The sequence below is a fragment of the Lissotriton helveticus genome, chromosome 1_1 (assembly GCF_964261635.1).
Source record: "Lissotriton helveticus chromosome 1_1, aLisHel1.1, whole genome shotgun sequence".
Classification (NCBI taxonomy): Eukaryota; Metazoa; Chordata; class Amphibia; order Caudata; family Salamandridae; genus Lissotriton; species Lissotriton helveticus.
In genome coordinates this window covers 1263207029-1263233168 of record NC_136057.1, presented here as the reverse complement: position 1 = coordinate 1263233168, position 26140 = coordinate 1263207029, and the positions used below count along the sequence as shown (strand labels likewise).

Genomic DNA, 26140 nt, shown 5'->3' with positions numbered 1-26140 from the left:
TATAACTTTGCAACCATTTGAGAAATGTGCGTGAAAATTTGCAGACCTACTGACCCTGTTTTATTTCAGGACGGGTGAAAGTTTTGCTGCGTTTGGTCAAGGGGTTGCAAAAAAACCTGGGGGGGGCAAAACAGGTTACAAATCCAAAGACCTTTGTAATTCGCATATCCCAAAAACCGTCAGCTGGATTTATATGAAATTTGGAACTATTACATATTAGGGGGCGCAGATGATTCTGTGGGGTACTGCAGGTAAGTAGAGTAATTACATTTTAAGTTATAAGATTTATCAACTTAGTGATATCTTGGAGCCTAAAATCTTAATAAAAGTAGCAAGGAAGCCCAAAAATAAACTGGACTGCATATATAAAGTTTCAGATATACTACATGAACAACTGAAGGACCCATTTATGGTCTGATGCTAATGGAAACTTTTAACCAAATACATGACAAATAGATGACATCTTAATTACATATGTTTTCTTTACATGCTCTCTGGCTCACAAAATAAAACTGTCCCAACAAGACAAAAAGAACCCATCTATCTTATGCAACCCTGTGCAACAAAATGAAAAAGTGACCTAGGAGTGAGTTACACGAACTACTATTATGAGTGCACTATAAATGGCCACTAGGAAAATAATATGTAATTTGCATTTTTCTAACAACAACGATTGCTTTTCATTTGGCCTCCATATGTAGCACAATCCTACTAAAAGTAGCAAAGAAGCCCAAAGAATAAACTAGACTGCATATGTTGAGTTTCAGATTTATTACATTAACAACTAAAAGACCAATGTATGGTCACATGCTAATGGAAACATATTAACAAATATATAACATATATGAATACACCTTAATCTACTTAAGTTTTCTTTGCATGCTTTCCAGCTCGTAAAATAAACTGTGCCCAACAAGCCAAACAAAAAACTTCTTCCTTATGTACTCCTGCGCAACAAAATGGAAAAGCTACCTAGCAGTGAGCTACACACACTGCTTTATGGAGGACACGATAATTGGCCATTAAGAAAAAGGAAATATCTTATTTGTATAACAACAGTGATTTTGTCTCATTCAGTTTGCACTTTTTTATGTAGCACAATCCTACTAAAAGTAGCAAGGAAGCCCAAAAATAAACTAGACTGCATAAATTAAAGTTTCAGTATTACTACTTGAACAACTAAAAGACACATTTATGGTCACATGATTATGTAAACCAACAAACATATACATAACAAATACAATAGACAAAAAGGAAGAAATCACATTAAATTTGATTGCCACTATGTAATCATAGTTAGTATTCCCAAAAATAGGAATTCCTTGGAATATTACCTCCCAAATAACTTACCACCCTTTTGACGAATCATCACAAAACGTTCCAGACCTACACCATTTTTTACATTTTGAGATGGTGTAATTTTTTGTGGTGAATCGTTAACAGGGCGCAAAGATAAAAGGTGGTCCTAAAACGCGTTTTGTCACCAATGCATTTCCATAGACTATTGTATTTGACTTAGCAATAAAACGGCTGAATGGAATTACATGAAATTTGGCAGGATTATATATTATGGTGCATAGATTATGCCTTTTGATACTGCAGTTAAGTAGGGTAAGTATTTTTTAAATGATTAGGCATTTAAACTTAGTAATATCTGTCACTGCAGTACTTTCACAGAATTTCACAAAAGCTTATAAAACTACTGGGGTACATGGCAGTACACTAATTTTTAAACAAATAAAAAATATGAATACATTTCTGTACCTATTACCATTTTGATAAAGTGGTAATAGGTAGGCCCTAGCACTGAGCACAGCCTAAGTGTTGTAAAAACAATACAGCTGCCTTTTCATTCTCAAAAACAGCTGTTACCCAATTATGTAATGGCTTGTCATCACCATGTACCACAGTCTACTGCAAAGTTATCACGGCATACCATGGCCCAAAATATAACTAACAATAAACAAAAGAAAGTGCCAGTGCTGATATAAATAGAATTCGTGCAACAAATGACCAAAACAGGACTTGAAGAAATCAAGAACGGGAATAACTATTTAATAGTTTTTTATTTTAGCAGTGTTTTGGAAAAAAGAAGGCTTCTCTATTTTTTCATTTATAAGGGGACATGTTTGCAAAAGGACACAAAAAACTTAGAAGATTGGTTGTGGTTCATCAATCAAACGGTATTCCAGACATATCACAGACATTCAACATACATTCATACCACTCAGTGACGGGGATATAGTGGGTTTACAATTCTTAAAATATGTACACAATATACTACGAAATGGGCAAGGTATATACTACAAGATAAACAAGGAAACAGGCCACAGTCTGCGAACAAAAATTTACAGAGAATGAAAAAACAATTAGTTTTTACTGTACAATCCTAACTGGATCTACAAACAAAACTTTTTTTACTAGGACAACTAGGTTTTGTACTAGCGACTAAGAGAAGACAACTGTTAACTCTTGTCGCTCTTGCAGACACCGTGTGGCAAGGGCCTACGCGTTTCAAATCCCGCTGATTTTCCTGGGATTCTCTTCAGGGCCTTATGTAGTATCTGGATAGTAAAGAAAGAATAAAACAAAAGAAAGGTGTGTTAAGAACACGAATTATAGGGAGAACTGTTAGAAAAATAGAGAGACCACACATCAGCAAACTTGACAGAGTGAAATTCCATAACTCTGGTATCTCACCAGTGGCAGAGAATCTAATTCAAGGTGGGAGGCAGGGTGTACAACACAATTGTTAAGTACAAGAGGCATAAGTTGGAATAGACCTTCAGGTGTAAAGGACAGTTTTAAAAGCCTACTTGCCTGATGTTCATGTAGTGTAGGCCTTCATCTTAAAAACTGAAGTAAATGGGGACATAAGAACAAACAGGGCAAAACACGAGGTTTCTACCTGTAAGGAGAATAAGCCCTTTAGATTCTACTCTTATATCGTCTATCTAGTGAAGAATCAGGGTGAAAAGTCATGCTTACCCGTGGCACGTAGTTGCCGGGATTCCAGGCGGCGAACCGGTTATAATAATTTGTAGTGGGGTTCTACAAAGTGAAAAAAAGTAAAAAATAAAACAAGGATTATAGAGGCGCATAATATAAAGCGCATTTGGTGTCGAACAGTTGGTGAATCACTATTACCTAAGCTGGTCTGGAAATTTACAAAAGGCCGGTTTGAGGAATGTCTTGGTAATACAAAAATCTGCAAATTAAATGAAAAAACAACGGAATCGGTAAGAGGTTTAAGAGTTGAAAAATCAAGCCATTCTATACCGTGGTCGCCAATGGGTTATGCTTACCGCTATCTTAAATAAGCATGTCAGAAAGTCAATGGTCCGGAATTCAGTTGGTCGGTGCCTGGGAGAATAGAAGATGGTATAAGTCCGGGCACAATAGTTAGCCATAATCTAAGGGAATTTATGAGAGGGAACGCTTACCGCCTAGTTCGTGCACAAACGCTTTTTCCAACTGGAAAACACACGCTGGGAAGACTTGATTTAAATTCAAGCTAAAATGGAAATAATGAACGCCAATTTAGAAACCCGATGATGGAGACAACAAAGGATAAGGGGGTGGAAAGGTTTTAACTTACTTGTGAAGCCTACCGGCAGCCGCCGGTCTGCTGGCGTTGCAACAGGTACTAATCTTTGGCGCATGCGTGTAGCAGACCCGAAGTTGCTGCTATCTGACTTATATGGGGTTAGAAGGCACGCAGTAGCGGCCGGTGCAAAGGCCCGGGCTGGAGTTAAAAGCGTAGCGTGGAAAAGACCGAAACGTCATTAAAGACCGACATGAGAAAGTAAAGAATTTGGTAAGACTTTAAACGGAACCCATTATCTGCGCATACAGCGCAGGTGGCTTTAAGAAAGAAATAATACAAAGTCTGTTCAAAGCAGAACCCACCTCGAGAAGGTGTACCTGAAATCCTTGGACAGTGTCACTACAATTCTATCATCAATTTGGTAGAATAGTCTTGGAAACACAGCGTGCATTAATTTCACAGGCGGTTGGAAAGGCCCTATTTGTTCTTGACCTCTGGGATACACAATTGCGAGATAATTCTCACAGTTTAAAAATTTCGCCCAGTTCATTAAGACCGGACGTGGTTGTGTCAAATTTAACAATGAGGTATGCCTCCCTTTTGGACAGTTGTAAATCCATATCACCCCCACGGGGATCTTTTTCAATACGTGATATCACCGTCCATTTGAGGTCACTGATCTTGTGCTGCATCTGTGTCCAATGTTGCACCAATGGGGCGTTCTCAACTTTATGTCGCAACCTAGATTTATGTTGAGAGATGCGCTGTCGCGCTTCTTGACTGGTTGTGTTTCCACGATATTCCATTCATTCAGCAATTGCAAAAGTAAGTATGTCGTATATGGCATAATATGTCCCTGTCTACTTCTGTATATAGGGAAAACCAGTCAAGAAGCGCGACAGCGCATCTCTCAACATAAATCTAGGTTGCGACATAAAGTTGAGAACGCCCCATTGGTGCAACATTGGACACAGATGCAGCACAAGATCAGTGACCTCAAATGGACGGTGATATCACGTATTGAAAAAGATACCCGTGGGGGTGATATGGATTTACAACTGTCCAAAAGGGAGGCATACCTCATTGTTAAATTTGACACGACCACGTCCGGTCTTAATGAACTGGGCGAAATTTTTAAACTGTGAGAATTATCTCGCAATTGTGTATCCCAGAGGTCAAGAACAAATAGGGCCTTTCCAACCGCCTGTGAGATTAATGCACGCTGTGTTTCCAAGACTATTCTACCAAATTGATGATAGAATTGTAGTGACACTGTCCAAGGATTTCAGGTACACCTTCTCGAGTGGGTTCTGCTTTGAACAGACTTTGTATTATTTCTTTCTTAAAGCCACCTGCGCTGTATGCGCAGATAATGGGTTCCGTTTAAAGTCTTACCAAATTCTTTACTTTCTCATGTCGGTCTCTAATGACGGTTCGGTCTTTTCCACGCTACGCTTTTAACTCCAGCCCGGGCCTTTGCACCGGCCGCTACTGCGCGCCTTCTAACCCCATATAAGTCAGATAGCAGCAACTTCGGGTCTGCTACACGCATGCGCCAAAGATTAGTACCTGTTGCAACGCCAGCAGACCGGCGGCTGCCGGTAGGCTTCACAAGTAAGTTAAAACCTTTCCACCCCCTTATCCTTTGTTGTCTCCATCATCGGGTTTCTAAATTGGCGTTCATTATTTCCATTTTAGCTTGAATTTAAATCAAGTCTTCCCAGCGTGTGTTTTCCAGTTGGAAAAAGCGTTTGTGCACGAACTAGGCGGTAAGCGTTCCCTCTCATAAATTCCCTTAGATTATGGCTAACTATTGTGCCCGGACTTATACCATCTTCTATTCTCCCAGGCACCGACCAACTGAATTCCGGACCATTAACTTTCTGACATGCTTATTTTAGATAGCGGTAAGCATAACCCATTGGCGACCATGGTATAGAATGGCTTGATTTTTCAACTCTTAAACCTCTTACCGATTCCGTTGTTTTTTCATTTAATTTGCAGATTTTTGTATTACCAAGCCATTCCTCAAACCGGCCTTCAGTAAATTTCCAGACCAGCTTAGGTAATAGTGATTCACCAACTGTACGACACCAAATGCGCTTTATATTATGCGCCTCTATAATCCTTGTTTTATTTTTTACTTTTTTTCACTTTGTAGAACCCCACTACAAATTATTATAACCGGTTCGCCGCCTGGAATCCCGGCAACGACGTGCCACGGGTAAGCATGACTTTTCACCCTGATTCTTCACTAGATAGACGATATAAGAGTAGAATCTAAAGGGCTTATTCTCCTTACAGGTAGAAACCTCGTGTTTTGCCCTGTTTGTTCTTATGTCCCCATTTACTTCAGTTTTTAAGACGAAGGCCTACACTACATGAACATCAGGCAAGTAGGCTTTTAAAACTGTCCTTTACACCTGAAGGTCTATTCCAACTTATGCCTCTTGTACTTAACAATTGTGTTGTACACCCTGCCTCCCACCTTGAATTAGATTCTCTGCCACTGGTGAGATACCAGAGTTATGGAATTTCACTCTGTCAAGTTTGCTGATGTGTGGTCTCTCTATTTTTCTAACAGTTCTCCCTATAATTCGTGTTCTTAACACGCCTTTCTTTTGTTGTATTCTTTCTTTACTATCCAGATACTACATAAGGCCCTGAAGAGAATCCCAGGAAAATCAGCGGGATTTGAAACACGTAGGCCCTTGCCACACGGTGTCTGCAAGAGCGACAAGAGTTAACAGTTGTCTTCTCTTAGTCGCTAGTACAATACCTAGTTGTCCTAGTAAAAAAAGTTTTGTTTGTAGATCCAGTTAGGATTGTACAGTAAAAACTAATTGTTTTTTCATTCTCTGTAAATTTTTGTTCGCAGACTGTGGCCTGTTTCCTTGTTTATCTTGTAGTATATACCTTGCCCATTTCGTAGTATATTGTGTACATATTTTAAGAATTGTAAACCCACTATATCCCCGTCACTGAGTGGTATGAATGTATGTTGAATGTCTGTGATATGTCTGGAATACCGTTTGATTGATGAACCACAACCAATCTTCTAAGTTTTTTGTGTCCTTTTGCAAACATGTCCCCTTGTAAATGAAAAAATAGAGAAGCCTTCTTTTTTCCAAAACACTGCTAAAATAAAAAACTATTAAATAGTTATTCCCGTTCTTGATTTCTTCAAGTCCTGTTTTGGTCATTTGTTGCACGAATTCTATTTATATCAGCACTGGCACTTTCTTTTGTTTATTGATATTTTGGCTCAGCCTTGCTGATCAGAGCCATCCCGTAGTTGTTTTCACTTCAAAATATAACTAAGGCCTAGCTGTATTATTAGATTTTGGTACATTTGCATCACTCATGGTGTCGCATGGGTTATGGAATACTTAAGTCAGATTTACAATGGAATGCAAGGCCACCATGCATGACCCTGAATTGATTGGTAAATCTTGAAAAACACAAGACAGCTTAATTCGCTGTTTTGCGTTACTCTGCACAACATTTTCACTTTGCTGCAACATTTTACATACATCCATATGCAGCGCCAATGTAGCCTCTCCACGATACGTTATTCTACTCTATGCCACTCCACTCTAAGCCTTACCACTGTATGAGACTCTACTCTATGCAATAACACTGTACAGGATACCACTGTACGCCACTCCAGTCTTCGTCTCTTGACTGTACGCAACTCCACTATACACTATTCCACTCTGCGCCATTCTACTGTATGCCACTCCACTCTACTCTATTCCATTGTATGCCCCTACACTGTACACTACTCCACTCCACGCCACTACAGTGTATGGCACTCCACTCTGCGCCACTTCATTCTACGCTATTCGATTGGATCCCACTCCAATGCACGCCACTCCACAGTATGCTATCACACTCCAGTCTACACGACTCCATTATACGTCACTCCAGTGTACGCTACTCCATTATACACTATTCGACTATATGCCATATCACTGTGCAACATTCCACTCTATGCCAGTCCACTCTACGCTATTACACTGTATGCAATTCTACTCTACGCTGTTGTGGGGATTCTGCTCATACACAGAACTATGCAAAAGAAAACAGGACCTCAGTAAATAGGGGTGTACCTCCTACCACATTAGTACTCAAAATCCCAACCAACTAGCAATAGTGTCTCATTTGGTCTCATACAAATATCAAGAAGCTACGAATGTTTAGACAACCCAGAACACGAGCACTCCTGACTCACCTAAGAGTGGCGGGAACAAGACAATCTTTCGCTCTCTCGTACTTGTCCATAATAAGAATAAACAGAGTCACTAAATAAGTTCAAAATGTTTATTTTGATTATAATGATTCATAAAATAGTATGCCAGCCACGACCAGCAGCAGAATGCATAAAGCTAGCATCATTAGCATTGTTACAATACCGTAGAATACAAAAGGAGTCATCATTTTATAAAGACAAAAAGGCAAAATAACTTGGCTTAATCACCCACCCCTTTGCAGTTATTTTATATAATAGAAGATCTTGAGGCGTTATTAGCAGACCCCCCTACCTGAAAGCCTAAACGCAAAGGTTTACATCATAGGAAAAGCAGAGCTCAGCTCCATGGAACAGCTTTCTTCAAGTGTGTTTAAAAACATGCAACAACGCTACATCAAAACACGATTCTTCCATATTGCAGCTGTTGGTAACATGTTTTGTCTAGATAATAGGGACTGACCAGAACAGAATAACAAGAGACATTGTTGATCGCCCTTGCACATCATGTTCAGACAGAATTGAAGGGAAGGCAGAGAACGTGAAAAACAATCTGTTATCATGTACAGGGCAGAGGCAAAGCGTCACGAAAACGAATTCTAGAAGAGGCGTGCGTAAAAAGCAGCAGCAAAGGGCAAACAAAACTCATGCTAATTTAGCAATGTCGACAATGTATCTAAGGGCCACATAACCCCATATAACAATGCCTCTTCATTATATGCCACTCCACTGTATGCCACTGTGCTATACGCTACTCCTATATATGCTATTCCACTCAAACGTCATTCCACTGTATGCCCCTCTACTCTTTGCTATTCCACTGTGTATCACTGTACACTACTCCAATCCATGCCACTCCAATGTATGGCACTCCACTCTATGCCACTTCATTCTAGGCTATTCAGTTGGACCCCACTCAAATGTACAGCACTCCACTGTATGCTATTACCCTCTACCCCACGCCACTGTACGCCACTCTAGTCTACACCACCCCATTATACGTCACTCCACTGTATGCTACTCCACTATACACTATTATACTGTATGCAACTCCACTCTACACCACTCCAGTCTAGGCTAGTCCATTGGACACCATCCCACTCTATGCTACTCCACTATATGCTATTTCACATTACACCTGTCCACCGTACATCACCCCACTATACACACCACTCCACTCAATGGTAGTCTACTCTACGCTATTCCATTCTATGCTATTCTACTCTATGACACTCCACTGTACTCCACTCCATGCTATTCCACTGTACCCCACTCCATTCTATGCTATTACACTGCATGCAACTTCAATCTTTTCCCCTCTCCTGTATGGCATTCCACTCTACCCCACTCCACTGTACACCACTCTACTGTATGCTATTACACTCTACCCCACCCCCACCCCACACTACACAAGTCCAGTCTAAACCACTTTGCTGTAAGCCACCCCACTGTGGACTACTACATTTTGCACTATAACACTTTACGCCACTCCACTGTATGCTACTAGACTATACGCTATTACACTCTACACCACTCCACTGTACGCCAATCCAGTCTATGCTACACCACTCAAAGATATTGCACTTTATGCCACTCCACTGTATGCTACACCACTCCGGTGCACACTCCTCCACTCCATATAACTCCACTCTACAAGACTCTACTACAGTCTATGCCACTTTACTAGACTCTACTCCACTCTATTCCTATTCACTCCACTGTCCAAATTGGCATCAAGTATCGTCAAGTGGGGTGACGGAGAGTACAAAGGGGGAGAGTGGAGGAAAGTGTCATAGAATTGAGTGCCATGTCCTATAGTGGAGAAGTGTATCACAGAGAGAAGTTGAGTGGGGTGTCTTTCATTGTTATACAGTGTAGTAAAGTAGCATAAAGTGGATGAGGATAGAATGGAGTAGAGTGTTATAGAGTGGCATAGAGTATAGTACAGTGTTATAGAGTGGAGTTGCATACAGTGGAGTTGAATATCAGACAGAGCAGTGACGAAGAGCGGAGGATAGTATAGTGGCGTAGACTAAGATAAAGTGTTGAGTAGAATTTAGCAGTGTATCGTACAGTGTAGTAAAGTGTTATATAGTGTAGTGGCATGGTGTCTCATATACTGGAGTCCGGTATCATAGACTGGAGCAACGAATTGTACAGTGGATTGGTGTGTCGAACAGCAGAGGAGGGTGTTATAGACTATCATAGACTGAAGTAGAGTGTCTTAGAGTGGAGTATGGTAAAGTAGAGGGTCAGAGAATGGAGTATCATCAAGTGGAGTGTTGTAGAGTACAATAGTGGAGGAAAGTGTCATAGAGTGGACTAACGTATTTTAGAGAGAAGTGGAGTGGGTTGTCTTTGAGTGATATACAGTGCAGTACAGTGGCGAGGAGTGGATGAGCATAGAATGGAGTAGAGTGTCATAGAGTGGAATAGAGTACAGTACAGTGTTATAGAGTGGAGTTTCATACAGTGGTGGAGAGTGTCAGACAGTGGAGCAATGTAGAGCGGAGTATAGTACAGTGGCGTAGAGTAGGATAAAGTGAGGTAGAATGGAGTAAGCAATTGTACAAAATATAGGATACAAAATATTGAGTCACATAAATATTGAGTTTTAAATATTGTGACACCTTCATATCGTGATGCAGAAATATCGTTGACACAAATATCGATTTTTTAGATATAATTTATTATTATTATTATTTTTTTTTTAAACCTTTATTGTACAGAAGGCGCGCACAAATACGGGCCTACAACCCACCGGGCCGGCCACCACAATAAAGAGACATACGAGGCAATACAGGAGAGACAACAGGATTTCTAAATCGCTCATATGAAAGGCAAAGGCCACAAGTCTTCGAGTCGCCATCACGGACAGGATAAAAATAGGTTAATTTTATAATAGAAAAGGGTGTCACAGGATAATGACAATCTGTAAAGTCCAGAGGGCCGTGGCGGGCCGTGAGCAAGCCGAAGTCTCGAATACAGGAAAAGACCAACAGAACAAAACATTTTGGCAAAGACCGAACGTGAGTCCCACATCAAGAACAATCACAATCGCTGCTCAGCACCCACCCACCACTACCAGGTCACATAATAATAAAACAGCGAAAAATACGCTTACAAAACTAAAAGCCCTCCGTTACAACAACCCAAGGGAGGAAAAGAAAATGGGGTGGGGAAAGGGAAAAAAAGGGGAGGAAGAGGACATCAAAAAAGGGGAGGGGAAAAGTGAGGGCGCAGCGTCAGTGCACGCCCCCCACGGCTAACAAAGCACCCAATACTAATTCGGCACATGGAACTAGTAGCAACAGGAGAAATGAATGCGTAATAAATCGTGACAGCAGACATACCAAAAGGGCCATGCCAGCACAAACACCCCGGGGGGCTACGTGCCGACACCGCGCCACGAAAGTAGGGGATACATAAGAGCCATAGAACCAAAAAGAGGAACAGGGAAAGATACAATAAACAGACCCCCCCACCACCCCGCACAGCCCACCCTGCACCCCTGCAGAAGGCTATGGCCTACCCCCCAGCAGCGTGCCTGTCGCCCTAATTAGAACCCGAAATATAGAGAAATATAAGAAAGAAAGAATCACGTAGATTAAAAAAGGGGGGGAAGGGAAAACAGGGAAAAACAGCGGGAGAGGAGCCACATAATCAAAACCCCTTCAGCTCCCACCCCCCCGCCCTAAAATACTCAGAGCCCACGGGAAGATAATAAACACACGGAGAAGCTCCAGGAACGTAAAGACGTATCAAACATAATCATACAATTATGAACGGATCACCCAACCATACCACAAAATAGCAGTCCACATAGGCAAGATCAGCTCAACCCTGTCCTCGTTTTTTGCAAACTGTAATCGTCCAGGGCACCTGGAACCAGATCACATAAAACAGGAGGTGAATAACAGGGAGTCGAATCAAAAATACACTCAAGTTGTAGCGATCGTGACCCGGATGATCCAGAAAGTACAGTAACCACTTCAGGCAAAGCAGGCAAAGTTCCGATGAGAATACGGAGAAAGCCGGTCCAGCGGCACCGTCACAGGATCTTCGTACGGCCATGTGAGGCAAAAGAGGAAAAGGAGACCCATCGAGATCGGTCCAGACGGGATCCAGCCGGGGAACCTCCGGAGCAGAAGGAGGCACAGGACGAAGAAGGGCAGCGGACCCCCGCACATCCACACCAACAGCAGCCTCCAGGTCCACGACCCCAAGGAAAGTTCCAGCAGCACACAACAGAGATGAAGCCGCACATACCGAGGGGGGTCCGGCAGGCCCAACAAAGGGATCCCCCTCCAGGATAGCGGTCGGTGAGGTCATGTGTGCCCCCCAGGAGCGCAGGGCGGCGAGGATGTCGCGAAGCGTAGGCTCACCTTTACAGTATTCAGCAAACGTGCCGCGCGGCGGACCCACATCGCCGGTCCCCGCAAGGCCGAGAGTCATGGGGCCGGCCGCCATCTTAGAAGCCCGGCGGGGCCGCTGCGAACGCCGACCCCCGCCCGGATATCAGCGGGACAAAACAGGACACCGGCAACCACCAGCGGAGGTGCCACCAGGGCAGGAAGGAGGGCCACCAGAAGAAGGCGATGCGCCGGCACCCCACACGCCGCCGGCAGCGTTCTCCGAGTCCGGGCGGAGGAACTCAAAATGGCCGGGCCGGAGAACAAAGGGGAGACGAGCCAGATGTACGGTTAACCCCGTCCATGGAAGTCAGCTCCCCAACACCAGGCCGCAGGACCGCCGGACCAGGCCCGGGAGGCCGCAATCGGTCTATTAGCACATCGGCCCCTCCGACCGACTCCACACCACCACCAAGGGCCGGCCACCGCGCCCCGTCCAGCCCGGGCGCCGTCAAGGAGTGCCAGGCCCGGCCGCTCCGGAGGCCCCGAAGCAGACAGGGGCGTAACTCAGGATCCGTGGCACCCAGGAATCACCGGAGCAAACGGTAAGTGCCTGTGAGTTATCGTCGTTCCACTGCACATCGTGGAATACTTCCCGGGGCAGGATAAAGTACAGGATATTTGTTGCAGACAGGAGAGTGATCGGAGCCGAGCTAAAACGCGGCCATCTCGGACGCGAGCTTGGCTCCTCCCCCATCATTTTCAAAAATATCTGTGTCGTTAATATCATTTGCAGTAATATCTGTGTTGTTAATATTGTTTCAATAATATAGTTCCAAGAAATATAATGTTTTAGTTATCTTTCTGTGTTTTACTGAATATTTTTACTGTATATGTTATATATTGTTTGTATAGTTAATATTTTTAAATACAGTTTGTAATTTTAATTATTTTTTCCTTAATGTTAATTGTTCAATTGATAGATAATGATATAAAAGGGTGTAATGAATATGTATATATTTTAATATATTTTAGGTGTGGGTTGGTGTGATTGTTCAGGCATGGAGTAGGAAGTAAATTAAGTATACTTAATTAATGAATAATTACATTTTAATTCATTTTAATTATAATTATTTAAATTGTTTAAATATTTTTTTAACTTTTCTTTTAGGTGTGCGTTGTGTTTGTAGGGGTGTACGGTGGGAATTTAAGTATTAAAATTAAATTTTTATTGATTTAATTATTTAAATGATAATTCATTTTTTTAATTGTGTAATTAATATTTTTTTTATTTACTTCATACTTTAGGTGTGCGTTGTTGTGTTTGTAGGGGTATAGTTCATTAAGTAGTAAATAACGTTCATGGTACGGCAAGTCATGTCACACTCCAGTATACATAGGGTAATATGCATAGACATAGAAACGGGCTACACAGGTCACAGTTCATGAGCTCCATTTTGTAATGGATAATTTTGACAAGGGACATTCCTTTCACAAGATAACAATATAAATCTTCATAATACAGATGCAATTTGATTCCTGTTTATAATAAACAGGCTTCATTGTTCTGCGCACGAAAACTCTCTATTTTATAAAAGAGTCTTAATTCATGTAATGCTAATACATCTTGTTTCCTGTTTTTGGTAAAAACATACTTTCTTGGCTGGTTGTTAATTGCAATACATATTTCTTAATACTGCATTTAAAAATACAAAGGGTGTTACATTAACAATTACCATTATTTTTATAGGCATTGAGCCCAAGTGGGCTTATGCTAGATAAACGCCTGATTCAAAGACACATATGTGATTGTCAAATTTTTTCAAAATACCCTTGCTGGTTCTGGTAACAAAACTTATTACGAGAATAATAAACAACCACCATTCCTGACAAAGTCCCGCCCAAGTGGGCTTACTGTACCAAATTCAGGATTCAAAGCCACGGTTAACTCAAATCACTTTTGTCCACTCTAAATCAAAATAGATGTGATGACCTCGAGTTGACCATTCTCTCGCCCATTGCATACTCCTATTTACACAAATATAAAAACTCACGTGAATCACATAGCTGATTTACAATTTAAAATAGTACAAATATATCCTTATAAAAGGAGAAATCTCTATAATTCATAATTGTATTCATTATAAACTTCCTGTATTGCATTTATTGTTCAAGTCAACATTCTCTATTCTTCTTCAACTGGCTATTCTATACAGTCCTAATACTGTTGTTTTCTAACCCAGGTGGATGGCTAACTCCTCACTTGAATTTAAACCTATGGGAAACAGAGTCTCAAAATCGATGATAAACTAGGATTCCATTATCCTTAATTGTCGCTCTCTGTCTCCCCCACGTTTTGAGGTCTCACTGTATCCAAGACAACAAAGGACAGACGTTTGTCATTTTGGCCATGACAGGCCTTAAAATGTCGAGCTACTGGGTATTGTTCATTGTTCTGGTGAATTGCTCTTTTGTGTTCCAGAATGCGTTTTCTAGCACGATGTATTGTGCTGCCTATGTAATATTTTTTACATGGACAAATGAGACAATACACACAGAACTCAGTATTGCAATCAAAGTTACCTTTGATCGTGTATTCTCTATTTCCTCTAGGTTCTCTGAACTTTCTACAGTTATTACTGTTGATACAAGCTTTGCAACGCATACAACAGGAACATCCTGTAGCGTTTTGGTTCATCTAAGTTTTGGTATGGGCTGTGACCAAATTGTGACTCAGTTCCTCCTTTAATGATCTGATCTTCCTGAATGTTATTTGTGGCGATTCATGGAGGTAACGATCCAAAATGGCATCAGTTTTCATAATGTGCCAGTTACGTTGCAATATTTTTCAGATTTTGTATGACTGACTCGAACAGGTTGTTATGAATCTAACATGGTCCTTATTCTGACTCTCATCCCTTACTTTGAGGTTTAGCAAGGCTGTTCTTTGTGATTTATTGACTTTTTCTACTGCCAATTGAATCACTTTGTCAGTATACCCTCTAGCCTTAAATCTTTGACACATTAATGTTTTTTCTACTAAAAATCCCTTTTCCATGCTGCAGTTGCTTTTGGCTCGAATTAATTCTCGATAAAGAATTCTCTGAATTAAGCTGTAAGGATGGGCACTCGTAGCAAATAACAGGCTATTGCCCACTGTTTCTTTCCTATGCAGCTTTGTTACCAAATGATTACCCTCTACAGCAACTTCCACATCAAGAAAAATGATCTTTATCTGACTCATGTGTGATGTCAACTGTATGTTCAAAGTATTGGTATTCAGTGATTTTACAAATTCAGTGGCGCTCAACTCAATAACCCAACCGGAGTCGGCAGCGTGTGGGAAGAATGTGTCCCCAGGGTAGAGGTCCAACACTGTGGTAAGCCCTAAGCGGGTTGCATGTTTAACCATGGGGAAAACTTGATGATGAGCAATAGGCATGGCATTCGCGGAGAGCATGTCGGAGCCGGAGAGTTTGCGTAGCCAATCCTAGGCCCAGCGCAGGGTCACCACTGTGTCAATCTTAGGACGTGGGAGTTTCGCCAGATGTATGTTATCACAACGCATGCTTTTACTACGCATGCCTTTACAACGCAGATTTTACAACGCAAGTCGTTACAACGACTTGCGTTGGAAGGCGCTGGATAGTGGAATAGTTTAATTTACTATTCCAACTCCAGTCCCCGTGGATAGTAGGGAATGTTTTGGATAGTAAATTAAACTATTCCCTATCCTACAGCACACTCCAGCACAAGTCGTTGTAATGATTTGCGTTGTAAATCCTGCGTTGTAATGGTAGTGCGTCGTAAAAGTTGCGTTGTGATGGATGTTCCCCGTTTCGCCGGGGCAAACAAGGTGGTCGTGAGTGGCCATGAGGCGGCGAGGTCGGCTTCCACAGCAACATGCGACTGAAAAGGACTAGGGTGGAGCCAAAAATGGAGAAAACTGGCCTAAGGGCATAATGTTTAAAATCAGGGGCACCAAGACCACCATGCTACATCGGTAGGGTCAGAATATTATATGCAATTCTGGACTGTCGACCGGCCCAGACCAGAGTGATGAGCAATGAGCGGACTTTGTGAAAAAAGTGGGCAGTGAGGGGAATAGGAATTTTGACAAATAAATATAAAAACTTTGGGAGCACCACCATCTTGGCGATGGCTATGCGACTGGCCAGAGACAAAGGAAATCGATGCCAGAGGGTAATCTTGGACTCAAACCAGTCCACTGCACGGCCAAAGTTAGCTCTCCAAAGTTCGTCTATGTCCCTGCTCAGCCAGATGCCTAAGTATCTTGTCGGGCCCGACGCCCACACAAAGGAGTAGTCCGGAGGGAAGGGCACCATGGCATCAGTGAGGGGGAAAAGCACAGACCTAGTCCAGTTAACCTGGATGCCGGGGTAGCCCCCAAACCGTATCATGTCACGTACCAGTGGACTGAGGTTCTCCTGAGGATTGCAGACATAGAGGGTTACGTCGTCCGCATACATGGAGATGACAAGAGCGTGAGCCGTGAAACCGAGACCTCTCTGGGTGTGGTGCTGACGAAGTCTAGCAGTAAGGGCGTTCCATTGCAATGGCAAAGAGCATGGGTGACAGCGGACACCCCTGCCTGGTACCTCTCTCGATGGAGATAGGTTCCAATATTTGACCGTTAATCCGGAGGCGGGCAGTGGGAAGGGTTTAGAGAAGTAGTATTTGGCATAGGAAGACCGGGCTAAAGCCGAAGCGAGGGAGGAGATAAAAGAGAAAGGGCCACTCTAGGGTATCGAAAGCTTTGGTGGCGTCAAGCAGGGCGCCCACTGCTGGAAGCTTGGGGTTCGTTTGATGAAGAACAGAGAATATAGTCCGGAGGTTATGAGAGGTCACGCTGCCAGGAATGAATCCGTACTGGTCCGGGCGAGCAATCAGCGGCATGAGGGGAAGAAGGCGGTAGGCGAGGAGTTTGGCAAAGATTTTGTTGTCCGTATTAATTAGTGAAAGGGGACAATATGAGTCTCGTAGCTCTGGGGTTTGTCCGGCTTTAGAAGTAGTGTGAGTGGTGCCTCGAGCAAAGGGGAAAACTGACCGTTCTCATAGGATTCGTTGTACATGGCAGCTAAGTGCGGGACCAGAAGGGGCGCAAAGGCCTTATGAAAGGATACCGGCAGGTCATCCGAGCCAGGGGCCTTGTCACCTGGCATGCCATTAATCCCAGCAAGAATTTCATCCTTGGAGAAGGGCTCATCAAGGAATTCCAGGTGAGGGTTGCCAAGCCAGAGGAGCTGAAGGGTATCAAAATATTGATCGAGAAGCTTGCGCAGGGGCACAGTCCCGGCTGTGTAAAGTTGTGCATAAAATGCAGTGAATCGCTCCTTGATTTCCTCAGGAGGGGTGGTTCTGTCAGGACCGCTGTCCTGGAGGGCGGTTATGTACGACGCAGTGTGAGGCGGGCGGAGAAGATTGGCAAGGGTCTTCCCAGGGCGGTCACCCTCACCAAAGCGGCGCGCCCGCGCCTGCTTGCCAAGAAATGTGATCTCTCTATTAGCCTAGTCAGCAAAGCAGGAGAGCTTCCCCAGGAACCGAACCAGCGTGTCAGGGTTAGGGTCCCGGGAGTGGGGTGAGTCCAAAGCCTTAATCTCCAACTCTAATTTATCAAGAGTGCAGCGAATAGAGCGTGGAACACTGGACTGCTTGGAAATACATTCTCCACGGATAACGACCTTAAATCCCTCCCAAAGTGTGGAGGGGGAGTCGACAGAGCCCAAAATAATTTATGATTGCGATTTGTATTTCGTCACAAAAGACCGAGTCACGTAGCGCGTTAGGGGTAAGCCGCCAAAAGAACAAGCGTCATGCGGAGTGAGGGAGGCGCAGACAAAGGCGAACAGGAGCGTGATCTGAAAGGGAACGCACCAGGTGCTCAACAGAGGTGAGCCAAGCAAGAGCGCCTGGGATGGGGATCCAGAGGTCCAAGCGGGACCAACAGCCATGGGAATCAGTTACGCAAGAGCCCTCACGTGCCTCAGGGCAAGTGTGGCACCATGCGTCATATAGGGAGTTATCAGTGAGAATGGAGCTCAATAGTGAAGCTGCGCACGGTTGGGAAGCGTGAGGACCGGAGCGATCAAGCGTGGTGGACAGCATTACATTAAAGTCGCCCCCCCCCAGCGAGTCCCAGGGACAAGATGTGGTGCCAAACCTGGGCAAAGAAGTCCTCGTCATCATTGTTGGGACTATATAACGCACCCAATGTCAATGGTTGGGCCTGGAGGGTACCATGAAGGACCACAAAGCGCTCCTCGGGTCAATGACCACCTGGGAAGTCCCTGCGGAGCAGGATAGACACCCCCCTGGAGTAGTTCGAGTAGAAGGAGGAATGTGTTTCGCCCCAATGCCTGGAAAGGAGTCTGGAGGAGGTCGCAGGTAGCAGGTAGGGCTCCTGTAGTGTCTACCCTATGCCGGGCGAGGTGGGCATGGACCAGGCGTGCCTTGCGGTGGTCATTAAGACCGCGGACGTTCCAGGTCCAAAGCGCGATGTCTGTCATAGTGCCTTGTCAAGGATATTGGTGTCGGGGGAGGCTAAGATTGTGGGTGAAACCTTGTGCAGTCGGATGGAGAGATGCCGTAAGGAGCGGGGCCAGAAGCACAATGCAATAACATTGGAAGTGCAATAAATCAACCAATTCAAAATTTGGAGGCGACAGTCCCAGTAACAAAAAATCCCCAATAAGGCAAATAGCAACAGAAATGCAATGAGGACGCAATGAACTAAAAGGGAGGAGTGCAATAGAACGACCTGCACGGTTGAAATGACATGTCATGAAGGGACCAAAAAGAAGAGCATACATCAAAACAAACAATAGGGCCTCAGAGTAGGCATCAAACCCCAAGAACCCCCCTCCCCACCACCCACTCCAGCCCCCCCAATCAGGCTGAGATACCACCCAAACCCACAACTGGGAAGGGAAAGGTCTACGTCCAATAAGGGAATCATCCCGAGGAGGCATGGCGTCACTCAGCATACACCCCTGCCAAGGCGACAGGGTGGCCAAGTCACAAGTCGTGGCAGACAACAGAAAGAATGATGCCAGGGAAGCAAGGGCACCAAGTCTGAAAAGCGGTTATGATGTGGAGTGCCCTGCAGAAGACGAAATACATAGTGGGCCAAAGCAAAACAGATACCTGAGCAACACGGAATACAACCAGCGATAGAGTCAAGAGTTCACAGCGGTAAAACACCTTTACAACTAAACTTTCATTCCGCATACCTTCACTCCGCATACCATTATAACGAAAGTACCATTACTCCGCAATACTGTAATAACGTATGGCATTACATTTTATATGCTTTTACCACGCTTGCTTTTACAACGAAATTCGTTGTAAAAGCATGAATGGTAAAAGCATCTGTTTTTAATATTTAAATTTAAGGTAATTATATGGATTTAGTTTGGGGGTGTAGGGGTATATGTTTTGGGGTTATGGGGTATTTTAAGTGTTGAGGGTGGGTTTGGGTTATGGGGTGCACAGGGTATTTTTAGAGTATGGTATTTTTATAGTATAGCGTTGGTTTTGGGGTGCTTGGGTATTTTTAGGGTTAAGGGGGTATTTAGGTTTTGGGCTGCAGGAGATAATTTTAGGGTTCAGGGTGAGTTTTGGTTTGGGGTGCAGGGGGTATTTTTACGGTTAAGGGTGGGTTTGGGTTTTGGGGTACGTGGGCATTTTTAGGGTTTAGGATGGGTTTTGGTTCTGAGGTGCAGGAGAGAATTTTAGGATTCAGGATGGGTTTAGGTTTTGGGGTCAAGGGGGTATTTTTAGGGTTAAGGGTGGATTTGGGTTTCGGGGTATTTATATGGTTTAGGAGGTATTTAGGTTATGGGGTACAGGTTTTTTTAGGGTTTAGGGTGGGTTTGGGTTTTGGGGTGCAGGAGATATTTTTAGGGTTCAGGGTGAGTGTAGGTTTTGGGGTGCAAGGGATATTTTTAGGGTTAAGGTGGGTTTTGGGCTACAGGGGCATTTTTATGCTTTAGGGTGGGTTTTGGTTTTGGGGTGCAGGAGATAATTTTAGGGTTCAAGGTGGGTTTAGGTTTTGGGGTGAAGGGGGTATTTTTAGGGTTAAGGATGGGTTTGGGTTTTAAGGTGCTGGGGTATTTTTTTATGGTTTAGGGGCTATTTAGGTTTTGGGGTACAGGGGCATTTTTAGGGTTTATGGTAACTTTTGGTTTTGGGGTACAATAGGTATTTTTGGGTTCAAGGGGTATTTAGGTTTTGGGGAGGTGGGGTATTTTTAGGGTTTAGGTGGTATTTAAGTTTTGGGGTACAGGGGCATTTTTAGGGTTTAGGGTGGGTTAGGGTCTTGGGGTGCAAGAGGTATTTTTTTGGGTTTAGGGATATTTAGGTTTTGGGGTACAGTGCCATTTTTAGGGTTTAGGGTGGGTTTTGGGTTTTGTGGTGCTCGGGTTCTCTTAGGGGCAAGGGGGGTTTAGGTTTTGTGGAGCAGGGGTATTTTTAGGGTTTAAGGTTTGTTTGGGTATTTGGGGTACAGGAGTATTTTCTAGGGGTAAGGGTGGTTTAGGATTTTGGGGTGCAGGTGAATTTTAGGGGATCAAGGTGGGTTTGGTTTTTAGGATGCAAAGGGTAATAAACAAAATAATATATACATATATATATATATATATAAAATATATATTTATATAAATTTATAAATATAATACATATTTTTTTAAATAAATAATTTAGATATATTTAAATTATATATATATATATATATATAAGCCTCGAACATTTCTACTTGTGTGTGGTTTTGAAGGACAGGAGACTCCACGCCTGTTCATACGAGACCGCCCTGCAGGGACGGGGGCTCCTAGCAAAGTGGAGAACTGTTTTTTGGATTAAAATTGGGGAGCATGTCCCGCTCGCCCCTCTTTGTACCATAATGGAACTTTCCTGGTGATATGCAATTAAGGAGGTGAGAAAGGGCGACAGGATGGAAGTTTTCATCTTGTCACTTCCGTGACAAACTGCGCTTTTTAAACAGATTTAATATGGCAACATTGAGCTGAACTGCTATTTATTTTGGAAGCCTCCCTGTGCAACTCGTGACTGTTTGAAATCATGCTGCACCTTTGAAACTATAAAAAAAGCACTTTGCTATTATTTCTTGTTATCGAGCAGAACACTGATGACAGATTTTGAATTCACGATCATGGTGCATCATGGATGATGTATGCTGATAACTGAGGTCACGTGTGCAGGGTATTTAAGGCCAATGATATCAAGCACTATGTTTTAGCTCACCTGTGAACAAGGCAATCATTTGTCGAAACGTGTCAGGAAAAGAGCATAATGCTGCCTCTGTGTACTTGAAATAAAGCTTGCAGTTCACGGACTTGAAGCCTCGACATTTCTTCTTGTGTGTGATATATATATATATATATATATATATATATATATATATATATATATATATATATATAAACACAGAAACCTGACCGCCAAAGGAACATATATATATATATTCACTGAAAAAACCATAGGTTTCATGCCTTATATAGTTAGGAATTAGCTTTTAAAAAAGCTTTGAAATTCACTCAAAAAACTATAAGTTTTAGGGGTGTTATAGTTAGCTGGACATTTCACTCACACAAAACTATTGAAATTGCTCCTATATAGTTAGTTGTACTAACTATATTTCGCGCACCCGCAATCCACTGCTGATGATGTCACATATTAGATCATTCATGACATGGTCAGTGACATCACTGATGACATCTCAAATGACAGCACTGATGACATCACTGATGACATCATCCAGTGAATGTGGTTTGCTTCGTTATTTAAATATGCATTATATATATAGCAATTTGCATTGAAGAATGAGTGGATATATATAAATGAATATTTGGATGGAGGATTTAGTAGCAGTGTAATTGACTGTTTACTTGACCAATTTATAATGTCTCACTAAATATAGTGGATAGTGACTAAACTGTGTGAATATCTGTATCACTTTGTCAGTTGTGTAAACTGATTCTACAGTTGGTTACTAGCTATGTGAAAGTCTATATTAGTTATTGATTAGTTAACTGAGTATTTGTATGGGAGTGTGAAAGTGTGTGTGGTTCGGTGGGGGGTGTGTGACTGTCTAAAGATGTGTGAATAGTTGATTCTTTAGATATATGAAGTTAAAACTACATGTTCTAACAGTTTGGGTGAGTGAATCTCTTTATGGGTGTGGTGATGAGCAAATATATTTCTCAATGGTACATGTCCAACAAACTAGAAAAATAAAAGGCAGTGTATGTGTCAGTTGTTGTATATAAATAAGTATAAATAAGACTCAATGTTTGTGTGAGTGACTGTATGGATAACTGTATACTTGTAATAATGATGTTATAATTCACTAAGTATGACTTACTATCTAAATAAATAGATGAAGTGGTGTTTGTATAAGTGTTTTGCTAAGTAAATATGTAAGTATGATCCATTGTTTGCATAAGTGAGTAGGATGACTTCATATGTGAATAGGATGTGTGCTGTTGTTTAATGTCGATATAGGTGTATAAGTATTTTTGATAGTGTTCTATTGTTCATTGACAGCATGTATGAGTGAATCTACAGGTAAGTGATTAGATGTGTGTATACATCTATGAATCACTGAGTGGATTTTTAGATACTTGTATTGCTGTGACAATGGATTCAAATATGATGCTCTGTATTTTACAACGAGTGATGAAAAATTTTAATAGTGTATGAAAAGGTGTATGTGATTGTCACGTGGATGATGTCATCATTGATGTCATCAGTGATGTCATTTGAGATGCCATCAGTGATGTCACTGACCATGTCATGAATGATCTAATATGTGACATCATCAGCAGTGAATTGCGGGTACGCGAAATATAGTTAGTACAACTAACTATATAGGAGCAATTTCCATGGTTTTGTATGAGTGAAATGTCCAGCTAACTATAACACCCCTAAAACTTATAGTTTTTTGAGTGAATTTCAAAGGTTTTTTAAAAGCTAATTCCTAACTATATAAGGCCTGAAACCTATGTTTTTTCAGTGAATTTCAAAGGTTTTTTAAATGCTTATTCCTAACTATATAAGGCCTGAAACCTATGGTTTTTTCAGTGAATTTGCAAGGTTTTTTAAATGCAAATTCCTAACTATATAAGGCCTGAAACCTATGGTTTTTTCAGTGAATTTGCAAGGTTTTTAAAAATGCTAATTCCTAACTATATAAGGCCTGAAACCTATGGTTTTTTAAGTGAATTTGCAAGGTTTTTAAAAATGCTAATTCCTAACTATATAAGGCCTGAAACCTATGGTTTTTTCAGTGAATTTGCAAGGTTTTTTAAATGCAAATTCCTAACTATATAAGGCCTGAAACCTATGGTTTTTTCATTGAATTTCGAAGGTTTTTTAAATGACAATTTTTAAATGTATTAATTGTTATTTTTTTTATACTGACTTACTACATTTTTGCAGGCAGGTGTTCAGAGGGCACGCCCCCTTTTTACAACGTTCTGCAGCGCAACCCCTGGCGCGTTTGCAGAGGAGGAACTAATTCCCCTTACATACTGGGGGTCCCTGGGGGGCAACTAGCCCACCAGGAGCCTCCAGTATAAGCCAGGGAGCTGCATTACAGAGAGGTGTAATGATGCCACACCCTTTTTTACACCTCTCTGCAACGCAGCCCCCGGGCGTGTTTGCAGAGGGGGAACTAATTCCCCTTGCATACTGCGGGTCCCTGCGGGCCAACTAGCCCATCTGGAACCTGCAGTATGCGCCAGGGGGCTGCATTGCAGAGAGGTGTAATGAGGCCACACCCTTTTTTACACCTCTCTGCAGCGCAACCCCTGGCGTGTTTTCAGAATAGGAACTAATTACCCTTGCATACTGGGGGTCCCTGGGGGCCGAGTAGCCCACCAGGAGCCTCCAGTATGCACCAAGGGGCTGCGTTGCTTTGCCTCGGGGGCGGCGGTCCCCGGGGCAGTGTGGGGGGATTGTGGACCCCCGACACTTCTTTATCACTATGCCGCCGCGATTTGGTCCCCCTGGGGGGGAATTTTTAAAAAAACAGACCAGGTTTAAAAAAAACCAAATGTGGGCCTTTTTTGTCCTTGTGGGACCACCTGGGCAGGCCTAGGGGGTCAGGGTGTATCTACCCTGCCCCCTTTTTGTGTTCTTCACGTTTGTTTTTCTGCTTTCTTGTGCCTCGGTCTATCTACACGCACACATATACACATATATATATATATGCATATACATGCATTTATATATATGTATGTGTATATATATATATATACACATACAAACATATATAATCTGCATATCTATATAAATACAAATATAAATGCATGCATACATATACATATATGCATGCATATGCATGTTATTTACATGAAATTTTGAAAAACACTATTAAAAGCAAAGCTAAAAAGCCACCTCATTACAAACAGAATGGCTTTAACTTAAACGAGGGCGAGATCTATTGCATTTTCAATGCTTGTTTACTTTGGTTCCATCAAGAAGGCATTCAGATGTGTCACACATTTGCCATAAATTCTGAATGTTAGCACTCTAGTTGCTCATTATATCACTGTAGTAAAGCTACTGCTCACCAGGCACGTCTGCTGCTGGTATTCAAAGTGCATGTTTCAGTCTGCATGTCAGAATTTCTTTAATGAAATAGAAGAGGATTTGAGAAGTCACTCAAAATGTGCCCTAATTTTTCTTTCTGAAGCACTTATCATACTTTCTATGGCAAAATGAACCCCCTCATTTTGTTCCTTTTTAAATTAAATGTTTTCAGACTTACCACTTCATTCCAATCAAGATGGCTTCTGTTGTGCCATACTTTTGTCATAAGTAAGACTGTTTGCGCTCTAGTTGTTCTTTAGAACACTCTGGGACATTCTGTCATTGGGCTACATCTGGGTGATATTTGGGCTACATTTGGGCTCTTTTGTCTCTGGTGGCCATCTTGGGAGACTGCATGTCAGAATGTTTTAATGAAATAGAAGAGGATTTGAGAAGTCACTCAAAATGTGCCCTAATAATTCTTTCTGAAGCACTAATCATACTTTCTATGGCAAAATGAACCCCCTCATTTAGATCCTTTTTAAATTAAATGTTTTCAGACTTACCACTTCATTCAAATCAAGATGGCTTCTGGTGTGCCATACGTTTGTCATAAGTAAGACTGTTAGTGCTCTAGTTGTTCTTTAGAACACTCTGGGACATTCTGTCATTGGGCTATACTTGGGCTACATCTGGGTGATATTTGGGCTACATTTGGGCTCTTTTGTCTCTGGTGGCCATCTTGGTAGACTGCATGTCAGAATTTTTTAATGAAATAGAAGAGGATTTGAGAAGTCACTCAAAATGTGCCCTAATTTTTCTTTCTGCAGCACTAATCATACTTTCTATGGCAAAATATACCACCTCATTTTGTTCCTTTTTCAATTAAATGTTTTAAGAGTTACCACTTTATTCCAATCAAGATGGCTTCAGGTGTGCCATACCTTTGTAATAAGTAGGACTGTTAGCGCTCTAGTTGTTCTTTAGAACACTCTGGGAACCTGTAATAGAACACAAAGGAATCAACTGACAGTCTCTGTCCTTGTTGGTGTACATGTTTTACTGAGAATGTCAGACTTCATTCTCACATGAATGAGAAAGATAATGTGAATTTACAGAAAATATGCTTTCAGTTTAGCTTATAGATCCCCTTCCAAACCACTGTGGGAAAAGCATGAGATAATAGTTTTCTTTCAAACATGATTCATGATATCCCAGCAGAAGGCTTTTTCACATGGTAAAATCACCTTAGAACACACCACAGTTCCTAAAATGAGTATGGTACCTTCAACAAATGATTTATGATGTAACTAAAGTCCTAAAACCTTCTATTAACTGCAATGCTTTTTAATGAGCTGCTATCATGTATATTGGTCCCAAGATGGCTGCCAACACTTCTTGGATGAAGAATTTGAATTTTGA

The 26140-nt window shown here is 42.1% G+C and overlaps 1 protein-coding gene across 1 annotated transcript in view; it reads left to right on the top strand.

Annotated features, from left to right (window-relative positions):
• The window catches only part of SLC26A4 (solute carrier family 26 member 4), a 169310-nt gene that overhangs the window by 34760 nt on the left and 108410 nt on the right, over window positions 1-26140 (top strand). The window lies entirely within an intron of this gene.